We start from the raw sequence: 18,629 nt of genomic DNA on the forward strand, positions 1-18,629 counted from the left end.
CATTTTCCGACCCATCAACCAGTCATTGAGTTAACATCGGTGTTAAAGTGGCTTCATGTGCCCAGTAAGTGACCATCTTTGAGGAAAAGATGGAGTCCCTTGAAGGTGCTGCCTCCTCGCTGGGCTCCGGAAGGGAACAATACTAATCCTACTTATCCAAAATGTGGGCTGGTTTGCCCAGCACTGCTACACACTTATGTCTGTCCTGCAAACCTGCGAGGGTCCCCAGTCAAGCATTTTTTCCCAGCCTACACTTTGTTCATCTCTGTGTGAATCCATGGGTCTTTAGTGATCATGAATATGTTTGCATATATCCTGTTACTCTCACCCCTTGTTTCCTTAATTCCCTTAAATTCACCCAAGCACTGCTACAATAATTGTAAATTACAACAAAAGTACAAAAAACTCACAGTTCCACAACCTTTGCAATGTTTCACATTACCTAAAAACTATTACATGAAACTAATGATCATATATTTGCTAGACTGGTCTTCTAGAGTTTTCAGCAGTGGTTTCACTGGTGAAAAACATTTAATGTGCTTATACATTCAGGAACAGGTCCATTGTCTTACAATTCTGCAACTGCTCACAGTCAAAGTAAAATATCAAAAACAATCTCCCATTTCATCCGCATCTATATGTAAAGATTTTTGTCACTGGTGACTGGATGAGTGGCCATCCGCTAGATATGAAATGAAGGGTCAAGGGTGGAGAATGCCAGTCCCACACACACTCTATTAGAGTTAACCCAGTCTGATGATATATTTTTTTATCTGATGATAAAATAAGTAAGTAAATAAATAAATAATTTGTGAATAGTCCCAAGTTTAACCTCTTTAAGAATGTTAAATCCTAGCATTCAGTTATATTCCTGTTTAACCATGTTTCAAAGTTACTGTGGAAACTTTGTGAAGGATAAATTTGTATAGCTTTATTGGCATTTGTAGGCCTATTGCTTCAAAAGAGCAAAAATGCTAACTCATCCACATGATGAAAGAGAGCTGAAAGAAACTTTCACAAGTTTTCGCATCTTTTGGCTGCAATGGAAAATAACAAGTTCTCTGTTTTCTCTGGCTGACTAGCCACTAGCCCTGTATCTCAAAAAGTTCACTTTAGATGTATATCTGAAAGGCCGCCATTTTGAAGATAATAAGTTGTCCATTATGATACTCTTATTCTTGGATGGCAGTTGTTCACAGAAGCTGATGTTGTGAGAAAAAGGTTGATGAATTATTTGGATTTCTGCAAGAATGACTCCTTAACCTTGAGCCAAGGTTCATCATAGTCAAGTGATATGAGTAAATAAATGCTGTTGAACAACCAACACAACATTTAACAACACATTTTCTAAACAAATGGTTTAAGCAATCAAGTAATGATGGCTGAAAGACATACAGAACCCTTATATTTAGTAACTAGTGGAATTTCCTGTGATGACAATGATGTCTGCAGCTCCAAAACAAGCCTGTGCATTGGTTAGAATTTCTTCATACAAGTGGATTCCATTGATCTAAAAATAACTGCAAGGCAACCAACCCCCAAGGCACTGGAGCAGACCTCCACCATCATGCTCTGGCCACACCTCCTTCCAGACACACCTACCCTCTGAGTTTCCCCGCCACTCACCTGTTCCACATTCCAAGAATTCACTGTGATTTGAAATAAACTGTCTCAGGTGACACATTTAAAGTAGTACATTATTTTTTATTACATATAGCGCACCGAATGCTAAAATGCTGTTTGACTGTCATGATGTTTATTTATAACAATATATTTGCTATGCATAGTGCATGTTCAAGGCTGTGCATTGCTGACTGGTCATAAAAAAAGGAGGAGTGAGCTTATCACTTTCCCAAAGAAACCTCATTATGAAAGCCAGCGTTTCAATGAACGTTTGCATGACATTTATAAGATAGTGGTTACATTCAACATTAATCTGCAACTGTGTGTTTGTTTATATTCCTATTTGACCTTTTGTAAGAGGAAAATGTGTTCCTAGGTGTGATCTCATTTAAAATGTAAAATAAAGTGTAGAGGGTAGAGACCTAGTCACTTGCAAGATGACCACTTACAACAGAGACCAGATTGCTTTTGCTGCAGTTGGGCCAATTTCAGTCATAACAGCAGTGACACTGACAAAGCACTGAGGTATTTGCAGGTTTTACACTAAATAAATAGCTTTCCAGATGTTTTAAATAATTAGATTGTTTGATTGCCTCTTATACTAACTGTGCTTTTCTTCTAAGATTCTTCCTCACTATAAAATATCAGTTCTTAATGGGTTAGGCATGCTGCTTCTTCATTTGCTTATTCATAATCTCATTGTTTTAAAATGAAATTATCTGTCTTTTTTGTTTTTTGTTTTTTGTTTGTATTTGTCAAAGTTAATTGGGTCAATAATATATGAAGAAAGTTATACAACCAAGCATAGTTTGGAAACCTGAACAACCAAAATTCTCAATAGGAGGTCCGTAAAATAAAGTGACCAATTTTTTTTTTTAATGGGGTTAGATTCAGCTAGGCCACTGGATCCTTTTGTATGAAGAATCTGTTCTTGCACAGACTTTGCTTCTGTGCCAGACTGTTTGCCATAATGTAACTGCAAGGACAGGGAGAACAAATAATTCAAAGGATGGAAGAAGATGGTAGATCTTCAGTGCCAGCAGAATTGCACATCAGCTCAACACCATCTGGCCCTGGTGTAATTACAGTATGGATTTAGTTGCACTGTGACTGCAAATTTCATGAGAGATCACCTGTGCAAGCACACCATGTTTGACAAAACTGTGGTGCATTAGACATATCAGGAATATGCAACAGGGTAGGAGGACAAGTTGTTGTCAATGTTCAGTAGTCTATAGATGGTGAATGTCTTTCCATATGCCATGATAATGATGTCACATTTGCCTTTGCTGGTGAAGCTGCTTTTAGCAACTGTTCATCAGTCACAATGAAAGGTGTTTGTGCTTACATGGTGCTGTTCTTGAATTGAAAGGGCTACCATTATGTAGCCCTGCCAGGACTGAAGGGGAGATTCCACATCAGGCTAGTCTTAAATCTAACGACACTGCAGGCCAAGCTTACAGACTCCCTGGAATGGAATCAATCACCACCTACCAATACAGCAGTGAGCTGTATGTTACAATTTTAAGGGTACTGCATGCATATCGACAATGCACTGAATTGACTAATTGCACAGCTGGAGGGCAACAGTGGCAAATCAATATGTAAGCAAAAAATCACATGAATACATGAGATCCAGACCACTGCGATTGTCTATTTTTCTTCTGTTGTTTACTCTGAAATGTAAATGCATGAAAAAATGCTTAGTTTTTCTCTTCCTTAAACTTGAATGAGAAGCCATGTTTTCATATCAACAGTCCTGAACAGGCATTATCTATTGATCAGTTTAGTAAGTCCTTTGACTAACAAATTATGCATATGTGCATGTTCAGCCCTGCCTTATATCGGCTGATATATAACAGAGGACAGGCCTAGTATAGCTACAGTGCCAAACACACTAATATTGTGTCATAAAAGACAAAAATATTTTGTAGTCTGATCCCAGCATAACTGCCAGACAACATGAATTGATCATGTACTCATACATGATTATGTGGATGTTACATACTTTATTAATGTTCATGACGACTGCATTAAGACATAACTACTGCATTAAGACATAACTACTTCATTAAGACATGACTACTGCATGATTTTCCTGTAGAGCACTGTTTTTTCATGTTGAAACATCATGGCTGACATTGGTGTGTGCGACCATGTCATAGTTTTGGAAGTGTTCATTGAGGTGTAACCAGGAACATAGGGTATGCCTGTAGAAAAAGCTACATAAGTGAAACTTGCCTTTGCTAATGTAGACCTTGAACTGGGTCAGCTGATGAGGGGCTGATGGAATGAGCACAACATACATGTGTATATGGTGTTGGAATTATATTGTTACATTTGCTGTTATCACTAAAAAACAACAAGAAAAAAACAATGTATAGTACATTCAATTTCAAGTCCTTGAATCTGTAGAACATGAAAAAAGTCTTCAGAAGCTGAGAAATTGTAGTGTATCTTGATGGCTACTGGCAGAATAGTAACTTTATTGCTGGAGAAGGAACAATGAAGGGGAAGGCGTCATTCACAAACTTGGGAATATATTGAACAAACAAACAAGTAGCCATATCTACTCCCCATGAGATGGGATGAAGCTCAGTAACATCATGACATCAGGGGTAGGTGTACCTCTCTCTCTTGGCGTACAGAGAAACTAGATTATTAGGCATGTCGAGGTACAAGGAGTACCTAGTGAGGTAAGGTTACTATATTGTGGCTAAAATTTAGTTCAAATGAAATTAGCGAATCGTCTGAGATGGTATCCGACTGGTGTAGTATAACTATGTTCTCTATGTCTATACCATATGTCAGTACTAAGTCAAGTGTATGTCCACCAGAGTGTGTGGGTTCTCTTATACATTGGGTGAAACCAATTGATTCTAATATAGAACTAAAGGCTAATCTCAGAGGGTCTTGGGCACTATCAAAATGAATATTGAAATCACCAACAATAATGGCTCTTTCTACTTGAGTGACTAGATTCGAGAAGAAATCTGCAAATTCTTTAATAAATTCTGAGTAGGGTCCTGGTGCCCTGTAGACGCCAGTTAGTGGAAGAGACTGGATGGACTTTTTATCGCTGGCTACATCATTTATGCAAGTAAAAATAATTTCAAAGGACTCGAAATCATAACCAGCTTTTTGGTTTATGCCTAATGTGTCAGTATAAATAACGGCAATGCCGCCTCCATGGCCAGTTAGATGAGGGTGGAGTACATAGCTGTAACCAGAAGGACATGTTTTGTTTAAAGCTATGTACTCATTTGGCTTGATCCAGGTTTCTGTTAGACAGAGTACATTAAATATATGATCTGTTAGGATTTCATTTATTATGAGTGCTTTAGATATTAGGGATCTAACATTTATTAAACCTATCTTTACATAAAAGCTGTGGACAGTGTTTTTTGAATCAGTTACTTTATTACCAATTAGGTTAAGACATGTTTTTCTTTGTTTTCAGTATTTCTGCTTAGCTCGAGGAACAGACACAGTGTCAAAATGATGAACCTCGGGTGACATCAAGTAGCGACCAGCAGACAGTTGGTTTAGCCTCTTTGTATGCTGCCTGCCTGCTCTGGATTGTCATAGGTTAAATAATTCTGTCATAAGACTATGGCATATGTTACAGGAAATGAGAGCAGTGCCATCCCTAGTAGGATGGATACCATCCCGCCCTAGGCTTGCCCTCGAATGTGTTCCAATTATCTATAAACCCCACAATGCAGGATTGTGACACCTGCAGCTTTATATAGTATCTAGTATATATGATAAACTAGCTCATTATGCTTTGCAGATATTTTCAAGACTGACACTACAATTTTCTGCACTGCTGTCTCCTCTGTCACCTTTTTTTTTTTCCAAAAGCAGGAGGAATTGTGAATAAGAAAAGGAACTACTTTAGCCCCTGAACAGATGAACAAATATTGTTCCTTAATAAAAAATCTTTATGTATAATTTAATGTTGCAGTGTTACATAAGTAAATACTTCAAAGCTTCAGTTCATGAACCATTTTCAAATTAATTGGTTGGAAAGTGTCACTGCTTCAGAAAGCTGTATTTCCCATTACTAATACACATGGACAATAAAAAAAATGACCACAGTTCAAATTAGATAAGCTTTAGCCACGCATTAGAACAACATTGCAGAACAATAAAAAGTGGGAATGTAAGAATCTATGGAAATAGTGGGATAAGTCACTCTTAGAACAGAAGATAGGAGGTAAACATCCCAAGATTGGCTGAGATATGAATGCGTAGAAATTCAGGCAAACTGGGATAAGTTGCCATTAGAACAAAAAAGAAATAAAAACATCGCAAAATTCCCTAAGAGCAAAAAGTATAGGGACACGTGTAAATGAAGATGCCATATGAGCAGGGAACATACTACAGCTGGTCTCCCTAGGAGCATGCTGGATAGCAGACACCCAAACCTGGGAGGGGCCCTAGGAGCCTAATATAAAAGCTAACTAGGTGATAATACAACTAACTGGCCTGGAAAGAAAATATAAGACTATAAGAAGATAATGTAACACTGAAGCATTTGGTTGGATGTCACGGTGGATGTTCTTATGTTTTTGCACAGAAAAGTAAAATAAACCCAAGCAATGCAAGCAGTTTCATACACAGAGATCACCCCAAACCCTGCTCTAAAACATACACTTATGTCTTTCTTATTGCTAGGCCTTTGATATCATCAGGCAAATTTCATTGCCATATAGTTATCACCCGCTAACTGTAGAACCTGACACATGCATTTATTCCAAGGACATCATATGATGTAATTCTGTTGGGTTACATACACTTGTGTAGCCAGAGGGTATAGTTCACTTCACGTTAGCAAATATGGGGATTTTGTGATGTTCTGAAAGTACTGGTTAATCTACCATGGAGAGTTGTGGTTAACATCTTCAGCACTCACTGATGGTTGTCTTGGAAACAGGTACACAGTGCCAGAATAAATAGCAACAAAACACAATGACAGATTTGAATGTTTGTAAACCATATCCAGGAGACATCATAATAAAATAAAACACAAAAATAGAGCAAATCCTTCAATGTTACTATTGAATAACTGAATTACTGTTATTATTATTAGGACTGATTCTGAGATCAGATCAGATGTTAAGGATTCATTAATGCAGAAATCCCGAACATAAATTTGTACATTATTTTTTTAGAAAATTCTAAATTCATGGGATAGGAAAAGGCTGCTGTCAGGAGCATCGGGCACCCAGCAGGAGGGACACACCCACTCACACTGTCACAAACGGCCACCCTCCTGATGTCACTGTTTCCTTGATTTCCCTGTCATGTCTTTGTTTTCTTGTGCTTCCTTATTCTGTTCCTTGGTTTCGTTTTCTCCGACCCTCGTCTGTTCCTCAGTTCCACTCTGTATTTTGGTTGTCCCTGTTATGTTCATCTGTGTCTGATTAATCCTTGATTATTCTGTTTATTTAAGACCTGGGTTTTATCCTCTAATTTGTCGGTTATGTTGGTAAGTCAGGTTTGTCCATTGTGGCTCGTTTATGATTGCTATACTGTCGTCGGCCTTGCCTTTTCTGTTTGCTTCTTTCATGTGTTATTTTACGCTCAGTGTTTTCACTTTGCCTCTGTTTATTTTGCCCTATATGTTTGGTTACCACCGTTTAATAAACCACTTCCTGCATTTGCGTTCTACCTCTTGCCTCGTTTCTGCTGGAATCAACACACACACACAGCACACCTGCCATGGTCCCAATCACTCATTTATTCATTATTTAACTCACCTCTCATTCCTTCCTTGTCATCAGCATCACAGCTGTAAGGTCGAATGAGCTTCTTGGGCACAAGTCTTTGGAGTACCTCAGATAGACAACAGTCTATATGAGTCTATATCAGTCTACATGCATTTTATATTTGCAATAGTAGTGGTCTTGGCAGTTATAAACCACAAAGCACTGGTCCCAATGTTCATAATTAATCCTAAACACTGAAAAGGTATATATATATATGTGTGTGTGTATATATATATCACCCTCATCCCATTCAGCTGACTTCTTCAGCTTTTGTCATCAGATACCCTGCCGGCATAATAAACTGCTCAAAGGAGGAGATAGAACCCACTGACATGAAGACAAGGAAACTCCATGATGCATAGAGGGTTTCATCCCAAATCCAGCACTCTTAGACTATACACTAACTGGAAAGGAGGGTGGCTGAGGAACAGTGAGCACCAGAGGCACTATCCAGGATGAAACAACCAAGATCCAGGAGTACACCAGGATGATGGCCCAAAGTGATGAAGTGCTTAGTGAATACCTCAGACAGCAGAAACCCTAGGAGGGTGGGAATGAGGAGGAGCAGGAACCATCATGGGAGGATAAACGCTTGTACAGTATGCACCGCTGGCAAATAGTGGAAGTGGCCTAGTGGCCTATATGGAGAAATCCTACCAATGGCTAGAAAAGTCTGGATGGAAAGAGTAATGAGTAATGGTGAGTAATGGCTTAAAGTTCCAAGGTCTAGGTGGAATACACCCCCAAAGGTGGTGGAAAATGACCATGCTAAGATCCTGTGGGACCTACAGACAAGATGGTAATGGCTAACCAACCTGACATAGTAGTGGTGGATAAACAGCAGAAGAGGGCCATAGGGATAGATGTAGCAATTCCAAGTGATAGCAACATGAGGAAAAAGGAACATCAAATACTCAAGAAATACCGAGGGCTGAAGGAAGAGCAAGAAAAAATGTGGAAGGTGAAGGCAATTGTGGTTCCTGTGGTAATCGGAGCACTAGGGGTTGTGACCCCCAAACTGGGAGAATGGCTCCAACAGATACCAGGTAGAACAACCGAGATCTTTGTCCAGAAGAACAGCTAAGATACTACACAAGACCTTCAAGCTCCCAAGCCTCTGGTAGAGGACCCGAGCTTGAAGGAAAAAGAGACTACCCGGAAGGCGAGTGGGGACTTTTTTATATATATAAAAATACAGTGTGTGTGTGTGTGTGTGTGTGTGTGTGTGTGTGTGTGTGTGTGTGTGTGTTAAAAAAACCCACACATATATGTACACACATTCCCTCCATTCCTCTATCCCTGCTGAAACACCTATTAACCTGAAGGTCACATTTGGTCTGGTTCATCAGTAGTCATAAGAGGTACTATGTGAACCGAGGTTACACATTCACTGCTTGTTAATTCAAGCTTGAAATAAGCATGTTAACAGAAAGGCTCTTGACCTCTGAACCTAGTTAGCTTTCAATGCTTGCTGGCTAAAATTTATATGCTTTCTCACCATTAGCTGCTTATTTAATCTATTTTGGCCTAACCGACATTGATTAAGCACATCAAGTGTCTTCTTACAGGTTTGTCTAGACTACAGAGCAGCAGACTGATAAATAACCACACAATTGGTCCAAGACTAATGTTACCCTATTTGTCCCTTCTTTTAAAATTTTAAATCTATACACTGCTTCAGTTTAGAGTAGTATTAGGCTTAATCTTTGAATATGTAAGTGAATTATGATAGATAGATTTCTATGGGAGTTGTCTTCTTTATTATTTGAAAGAGATGTATTCAGCTTTAAATTGGAGAAACCAAAAGAAGGCTTGCTGGTCATTTTGCTGAACACATCCATTAGAATTAAGGATTTGTTGTTTCCAGTGGCAAGGCATTTTAATGCTAATGGACATTGCATTAATGACATACATGTTTGAAAATCCAGCTGTTGCTATGGCAGCAATGAAGTTAGGAAATTCAAAGAAAAAGAACTGATATAAACTCTTGGAAATTTAGGACCCCATAGAATGAATGTTAAATATTTCAATATTTACATTTTTCCAATATAAACTGGATCCTCCTCTTAGAACTTCAGAAGTCCTTTGTTTGCACAGCTGATGAAGGGCGTCTGTCCAAAACATCCTGTTTCTCTAGAAACCTTTTGTACTTTACTACAATTCTAATATCACTACATCTTTTACTACAATACACTTCATTTACTCACCTGGAATCTTCTTTGGATTTAGATAGGCAGACAGACATATAGCATTAGTATTACAGAGAGTGCCTGAGACAAGTTGGGTATGATGTCATATACATAAATAGATACATTCTGCAGTGCATGTTTTTATTAATGTTTGGATAATGTCCATATACAAATTCATACAATTAAAAACACTGGGCATAGATTGTATGCCATTAAATGTTAATGACTGAACAATAAATCTTCAGAGTGGTATGCTGGGGCCAGGCATTGTGTAGACTGGTAGAAGCTGGCAGAAGGATGCCTCAGGCCTTCAGTATTGCTGCCATCCACTTTTCTTGTCTGGTTAATGTTTCTCGTGTGTCCATGGTCAGTCCTGGGATGTAGCTGTACATTCCTTATTATTATTCCTTATCTTATTCAGGTGGCCTGCCCCAGCAAACCAAAGCATGGAGGAGAAAATCCAGTCACTACAGTTAAAATAAAATATGACCAGAAGCCTTGTAGGTCGAAGGATCTGACAATGGAAGGCAAGAAAGAAAGAAAGAAAGAAAGAAAGAAAGAAAGAAAGAAAGAAAGAAAGAAAGAATGGGTGAGTGAATGAGTGAATTACTCGCCTGTGTTCCAAGATTTAGACCTGGGGTTGAAACTAAAGCACAACCTCTACCACATCTCCTCCACTGATAAAATAGAGATTAATAAAATTAACATTCTTAAATTCTTAAATTTCTAGTTTTAGTTTATTTTTTTAACAAAATCATGATCTTTGCATATTTGACCCTGTATGTTACTTAGACATCAGGAATAAAGAAAACTTAATTCTATAACGGAAGTTCTAATTACCTATTTATGCCATCAGAAAGTGTGGCATTCATAATGACTCATTAGATCAAGATAAGATATGTCTTAGCTACTTAGACACCTAAGAAACTGCTTTGAAGTATAAATGTGAATACCATTACATTCATAATATAAAATGTTCAAAAAGGCAGTGTGACTGTAAATCATCAAATCCATTAAAATGTTATGTGGTAATTTGACCACAAGGGGGCAACAAAGAAAGTAAAAGAAAAAGCAATCAATTCCACAGTGTCAAAAAAGCATGGAATAATGAACACTCCCCATCGATAGATGGGCACGTAATATGTCACAATGGAAAAATAGATGCATAATTTTTATCAATAGAGCCACAAAAGGAGCATGAGCTATCAATGTCCACAAAATTAGAAAATTGGTTAGAATTCATGGCATATAGGTAATATTTAAAAAACATCTTGGAAATACAATATTTTTGAGGTTAAAGCCAAGTCCTTCTCCAAACAATAGCTTCAATGAAAGGCAAGACAAAGTTTATTTATATAGCACCTTTCATACACCTCGGTCATTCAGAGTGCTTTACAAATGAAAAAATACAAGGACACAGATGTAGAATAAAAATAAAATACGACTAAACGAAATAAATGATTCAAACATTGAAAAATAAAAACATTAAAGAATGAGTTAATTAAATCAATATGAAAATAGATTAAACTATTTAATACAGTGATAAATTAAAAGGAAATAGAAGGAAATTGTAACGCTGAGTGGCCCGAGTGCCGAAGGGCGAGGGGCAGGACGCACAGGCTCCAACGACGTGGACGAATATTTATTCAAACACAAAGACAGCGGCACTCACACGTGTTACAAACACGTATACATCTAATAATGACGAGTGTAACACTTAACATTATCATTAACAACAACACACCACATTAACACGTTACATCAACACCGACCAACACTTGGCACACTTCGATACGGGTTTAAATACATATAAACAAACAAGGTGCAGGTGTGTGCAGGTGTGGCTATAAACAGATCCTCCCACTACACGTGACGGGCCAACCCACGTGACTCGCGGGAGGCCAGCGTTCCGTGACAGAAATAAAAGTACAGCTGTAATTCCTGAGAGGATACAGTCTTCTCTCAATCACCGAGAGGATATGATTCTTCGCGTAATTTACAGATAGCAAATACAGTCATCTCTCAATCCTTTAGAGGATATCAGACTTTATTCAATCCCTGAAACAGTCTTCTCAACACAATTTTTTCTCAATCCCTGATAGGATAACAGTGTTCTCAGTCACAATCAGCTATAGCAACACAGTCATCTCTCAGTCCCTGAGAAGATATCTGTCTTCTCCCTGTCTATGAGAGGATACCACTCATTACATAAGAGAACAAAAGCATAATAAAAAGAAAGTAACACAATATAAAGTAGAACTAAAATAAATCTAAAATAAAAATTGTGGAGTTTAGAAGTTTAAAGTGTAGTGATACTGTTAAAAGTGCAGTACCACAGGAAATGAAATAACAATAACTAAACTGGACCAAATGCCTGGCCAAATAGGGATGCTTTTAACTTTCATTTAAAAACATCTAGTGACAGCTGGTTCCATTTAGAAAGTATATAGTAGCTAAATGCTGCCCCTCTATGCTTAGTTTTTACCTTAGGCAGGATTAACTAATTAGTTCCTAATGACATAAGAGTTCTGCCTGGCTGATAACTCTGCAGCATATCAGATACGCTTGTCCTACACCATTAAGCAATTTAAAGACCAGTACTAATATCTTGAAGTCAACTCAGTATAGTATACTGGTAGCCAGTGTAAGGACTTCTGAATGAGGGTGATATGTCCTCTTCTTTTGCTCCTGCGGAGAACTCTGGTAGCTGCATTTTGAATCAACTGATGCTTTTTGAAGAGTCTTGTTAGGAAGCCATTACAGTAATCAACCCTGCTAGAGACAAAAGCGTGGATGAGTTTCCATAGATCTGGTTTAGTCAAGAAATCTATGATCTTGGTGATGTTGTTAAGATCAAATTCTGAATTACTAACATATTATGTGGCTGCTAAAACTGAGATCAGAGTCTATTAGTATAGTGTTTATGAGCTAGTACATTAGAGTTTAGGGATTTGAAGCCCAAGTAGGCAGCTAGTTTACACCTTTCATTGCTATTACCAAATTTAATAATCTCTGTTTTATCAGTTTTTTAGAAGAGTGTTACATGGCTATGGTATGGTATTTGGCCAAGTGGAAGCATGTATAGGCTAAATAGGAATGGTCCAAGAATGGAACCCTGCGGAACACCACAAATTACTGGCACTCTTTTAGAAACCTTGTTTTCAATTTAAAAAAATAATTCCAATAAAATGTAGCTACTGAAGCAGATTACAGATATGTTTATTTTTACATTTTTATCAGATATATCTTTGCCAATTCAAAGCAACAATGACTGCATCCGAATACCATGCCCAAGACTTAAATGTATTTTAACATGGTGAATATGCGCAATAATTTTTATCAATGCATTATATTCTCAGAAGGGGACAGGGAAGGTAGGCGCTGTTATATTGCCAGGGTTGACAAACAGAAAATGTTGTTAATGTTTCTGTGAAACTATTTTGGGGACAGTTATTTCAAAGTTATTCCATAAAAGTGTGTGGTGTGGTGAGAATTCAAGGACAGACAGCTTCCTGGCAAGAAGAGCCTGCTTGTAAAAACTGGAAAAACAGATTGGGAGCTTATTTAGGAAATAATTACATTACCCTTCAGTTTAGTTGGAAATATGATTATAAAATATTACATTGAACTTGAGTCCGTACGACACTTTTCAAGCCATTTCAATTGCTCAAATTGTAATCAGTCATAATTGTAAGTCGCTTTGGATAAAAGCGTCAGCTAAATTCCATAAATGTAAATGTAAATCTATTTATCACATCAACAAAATCTAAGGCTTCTGATTTGCTATCTGTTCTGCAGTTAGAAATTACCATTTCTTTAAAAAATATATATTATTAATATTATTTTGTTTGATTTATCCTTCCAGATGAATGCTAGGGACATCTTGGAAACTTATATTGCCCCAGAATCTTTAACAAAAACAGATAAGCAAGGATATTTAAAATAAACTTTATCTTAACAAACTTTATGACATAAATGTATCTGAAGCCAGTGAATAAAAATATGTTTTGGTTTTTTTCCCATTCTGCCACAAAAAGTTCTGGTTCTGTCTGGCTGCAGGAAAGTCTGCAATAGTGTTTGCAGAGTCATTGCCTCATGCTGTTTGTGTAGAGGACACCACACTGAGAACCCTGGGGAATGAGGTCAACTGAAAGGGGTTTGTGCTTTGTGGGGAACTGTAGCTAGTGATCATTCATGCGCATACACACAGGCAGGCCAAATTGTGCTCCTGCGACAGGGCAGAGACATGTAAGAGACTTCTGCCGAAAGAACCATAAGAATCACTTTCAGAGCTGCTCAGCTGTTGCGAAATTACCCGACCCCAATCTTTTTTTTTCATACTAGGAGTGATATTAGGAATATGACGTTAGTTGCAATTGCATAGCACTTAGAGATGTTTTTGTTTCATAATTCTGCACACTGATTGTAGCAGAACAATAAGGTTCATTTACTATGTTATTTATGAACGCACCAAAGGAAGTAATCCTTTGGATGTTGTGAATTTCTCATTGTATATTGGGTCTGAGCACACCATGAAGCCTTCCTCAGAACAGACTCAACATGAACACATCAACACTGCACAAATTATACATGTCATCTAGGGACTACCTATGCTCTTCACCTTACACACTAAAGAAATCCAGAAACCTGTGCTGTTAAGCACCAACAAACTCAAACTCAATTTGCCAAATGTTACAGTACCTTTCAGTGGTACCATGCTCCATGGTCAGATGAGTCTAAAACAGGACTTCTTGGCACCAAACATCAGAGGTAGGTATGACATAGACACTAAGATAGCTATGCAGAAAAGTACCTCCCCACTGTGAACTATGGTGGTGCTGTTGGTCTTCCAAAGGAAAACTCCCAGACAACTTATTTGGATGCATGGTATCATGGACTCCTTCAAGTATCAGCAAATATTAAATCAAAAGCTTAAACTAGGAGGTGGTTGGATCTTCCAGCAGGACAGTGATCCTCAAAGTCTCAATATGCCATTTCACTACATTTGTGTGTTGAAAGTTTAGTACTAGGAACATACTGACGCTATAATTCAAGCTACAGATTTAATTTTTGTTGGCATTGAATGTAGTACTGTTATCCTTGAAATTGGAGGCTACACAAGGTATTAAATGAAAGGGTGCCAACAATTGTGGCACGCAACTGATGGATAGAAGAGGGTGGTGATAGTGAGGGGGGCATTCCTGTCTTTCATCTAATATGCCAAAATCACCAAAACCACCCCTGAGCACATGCAATTACGCTACCTGTAAAATAGCTTGTGTGGAATTTTACAACAGGAAGTGATATTTATTTGCAACTGCCAGTCTGGTATAGGCAGTAGTCAGTCAAGTTCTCTTTGCACCTGATAGAACAAAGTGCTAGCAGCAGCTATAGTCATGGGTTGAATCCCATGGAGCACACATTACTGTTATACTGATAATTAAGTAAGTCCCTCTGCCAAATGAAAATCTAAATCTAACTGCCACTGCTAGTAGTAGTCTAAAGACTGTCAGATTGTAGTTGATTGTTGTTTACATGTAATTAGTTTTGTGATCGGTCTTCTTATTTTCAAGTAAAATATATCTAAAAATATAGTGCTCCTGGTGTGAATTTTCACCATATGATATAATATGATATTAAGACATTAAAATCAGGTAGACAAGCCTTGCATCTAAAGATCTAGGACACTACAGATTAGTTACAATGTCAATGTAACACACCTGTTCCAGTTAATATGTGTTACAGCATATTTGGACATTAGTGCCATACATTCTTCATGGTGGTTCATTTCTGGTAGAAAATCAATTGTAGGAGGCCCGTGACATGCCATTACCAGTTTAAACTGGTATATATTTAAATAGAATTCTTATTATAGATGTCAGTTACAAGTGACAGAATAGTGGCAGCATAGTAGTAACCTATTTCTGAGAAAATTCTAACATGTTAAGGTGACTAGTTTATACATTCACTATAAATTAAAGATTATAAATTGAATACCCACAGAAGAAAAAGCTAATACAAAGCACAACACTAGTCCAAAACACAACCACCACCCACTACAGCTCTCTCTCTTCCTTATGAATGGTAGGTATGGGAATCCAGCAGGTTGGTAGACCCGATGAGGAGCGGAACAGAAGACACATGGGAAGTCATAGGAAATCCCTGTGCAAACCTGGAACAGACATGAAAAGACCAAGAGAAACATTCACATATACACTCATGTATAACTAAAATTTATCTACATCACTAGAAAGAACTTATTTGTGACATAAATGATAAATATACTAATTTTAAGTCACCTTTTTATGCATTTTCATCAATGACATTCACTCTTTTACTAGTGAAACCAAAATATCACTGTCTGTTTTCTTTTTTTTTTTGCTTTTCTCTCATTAGTATAGGGCATTCAGCTTTCTTGCAGTGAAAATGTCATATTGAGTGATTCCCACCTGAAAAAAAGGATTGTCCCTAAGTAATTTGGTGTGTGTCAGAAATAGGGTAGAAACTATCAAGTTTGACAGACCATATTCTGATACTGATGAATATATTTAAAATGGTGCTATTTTTGACTAAAAAGTCAAAAATAGAAAATTACTTGAATTTTCATGTTGTGAAGATGCAATGTGACAGAATTCATATTTATTTTTTAATTAGTATGCTGATTTTTTTTCTGTGATTGACATTCTATTTGTCAGAACATCAGTCCCATCCTCTGGTACCTCTACTCAGGAACTATCACATCCTGAATCACCTGTCTGCTCCCCAGACCTCTCTGATGACATGCGCTTGGTTCCAGATGCTGCTTATCAAGGACTCCTGTTTTATCCTGTTCAGAACCTATGTTCAGTCCAAAATTTCTTGTGCCCACCAAGTTACAATTATTATTTGGAAACTCTCTTTGGTTGTTTTGCTGACCTTTTCTTTTCTCCTTCCCCTTTTGACTTCATTTTTGTCTGCCTCTTACTTTCCTATTTCCCCCCGGAACCCCTAGACTGGACTTTAACTACTCTTTTGACTCTGTGGTTTAGGATGTGCTTGGAATAGGGTTGTTAATAAATATATGGCTATATGTATCCTGCCTCTGAGTCTGAACCGTTACATTATTGTTCTGTTTAAAATCCCACGTAGAAGCATATGCAGATTGCTCAGTATGCAAGTGGTGTGAGGTAAGATAGTGCCGAAGGGAAACCACCCTTTGACTTTTTGCCCTGGCATAGCCCACACCTTCCTGAGAGTTTTACTTATGCAGAAAGTACTTCTCAGTCAGACGTTTCAGTAAAGGTGAAACATGCCCAAAAGGAAACCAAGGCTCATTTAATAGATCCCTATGTATTAGTAGATAACTACTTATTTTAACAGCTACCTATGTATTAATAGATTACTACTCATTTTAATAGATCCCTGTGTATTAATAGATTACTATTCATTTTATGTTGATCAAGAACATTGCAAGTGCTCTCACGACAGAAGTAAGTGTTAAGTAGTCAGGGTTAAGTGTTACGTTCCTGGCCATGATTATTTATTGAGCATTGCAGCCATACCTTTAAAGGGAATCTTGTGTGTCAGTGCAATAATAAATGATCCTTGTTGGGGGGCTACATATTCGTTTATTAAACCACAATCTGCTATTATGTGAGTGTACTGTTTCTAAGTCCTTTAAAAAATTCACTTGCTCATTATTGTGGAGATATATTTTATGCTGACAGCACTAAATATGATCTGCACAGGCTGTGAGTAGTTGTTCACGGACATCATTTTGGGTTTTTTTTTGGCTCTTTATTCCTGTATATTTAAAATGAAGCAATGGCTGTGAGGTTAACGTAGGGAATGCCAGCTTTAATTCAAGGGCATTTACATCTGTACATAGATAAATCATACACAGCCATTTCAGAGAACCTGAAGTTAAATTAAATTGTTATCCTTAGTATATACATGCAATCAGTGATTACTTGTAGCCTGCAAACCAGAGACATTATTAAATGCTGGTCTTCTCACACTGCAGTTCCATTTTCCATTTTTGTAGGCATTTTCAGCTTCTGCTTATTTCAGGGGCTATTTACCTTCAATCCTGACTTCTGTAAGTGAAATGTATAGTCAGTGGGGTTCAGGCAACGTGTTTGAACAGATAAGATGCTTCCACTTGCACCAGCTGCTGTCATCATGAACACCATGGATAAAGATAAGCCTGCTCTGCTCCCAGCCACACGTGCCTTTTACATGAGACTGTATATACTTTGTATAATGAGCAATGTTTGTCACATCACTCTTGATTTTTTTTCCTCTTGTACAAATTAATTTTCATCTCATCATCTCACAACATCCAGAATATACTTGTCTTTTAGCAAACTGTAATCCAGATTTTCTGTTTTCAATGTTTCTGTGTGGTAGTAAATGCTATGAGGTCATGTTGGTTCATTCTTCTCTTTGTGGTAGTCTTAGGCACATCTGTGCCTTCATATGGGGTAGTGTTTTTGATTATTCTATGACTGTTCTTCATGATTGCTAAGCATGCTATGTATTGAAAAAATGAAAGCATATAATTTGTATGTCTGCCATTGATTGAAAATGTAAAAATATATGTTATTTGCTGTTTACCCAGGAGTGCATTCTTTCTTCTTGGCACATCTAGGGTTTTAGCGCTGTCTCTGATTGATCTGGCCTGCTTTCTCCTCATGATTGCCTTTGTTACTGATTTTTCCGAGGTCCTCATGGTGAGAAACAAAAGCTTAAGGTTCCACGTGTAAATGACACAGCTAGAATCAAATACAGCTTTCTTATGTATGAACTAATGCTGTGATGGCAAACAGCAGGTCAAGAAAACAACTAAAGGGCCACTTTGCTCAATTACACCAGACAGTCAGAACCTTAACCTTGAAATCACTGGTTCATTTCATATCCCATGTATCCAAATACAGAGTCAAAATCAGAAACAATGTTGCACAATATGATCCAAATATGTCCAAATATGATCGAATTATGTATGTAACATTCCCACAGAGTTTTTGACAATAGGCAAAATTTACACTGCCTACCTATTTAATAT

Source organism: Electrophorus electricus, chromosome 6 (assembly GCF_013358815.1).
Source record: "Electrophorus electricus isolate fEleEle1 chromosome 6, fEleEle1.pri, whole genome shotgun sequence".
In the NCBI taxonomy this organism is placed as follows: Eukaryota; Metazoa; Chordata; class Actinopteri; order Gymnotiformes; family Gymnotidae; genus Electrophorus; species Electrophorus electricus.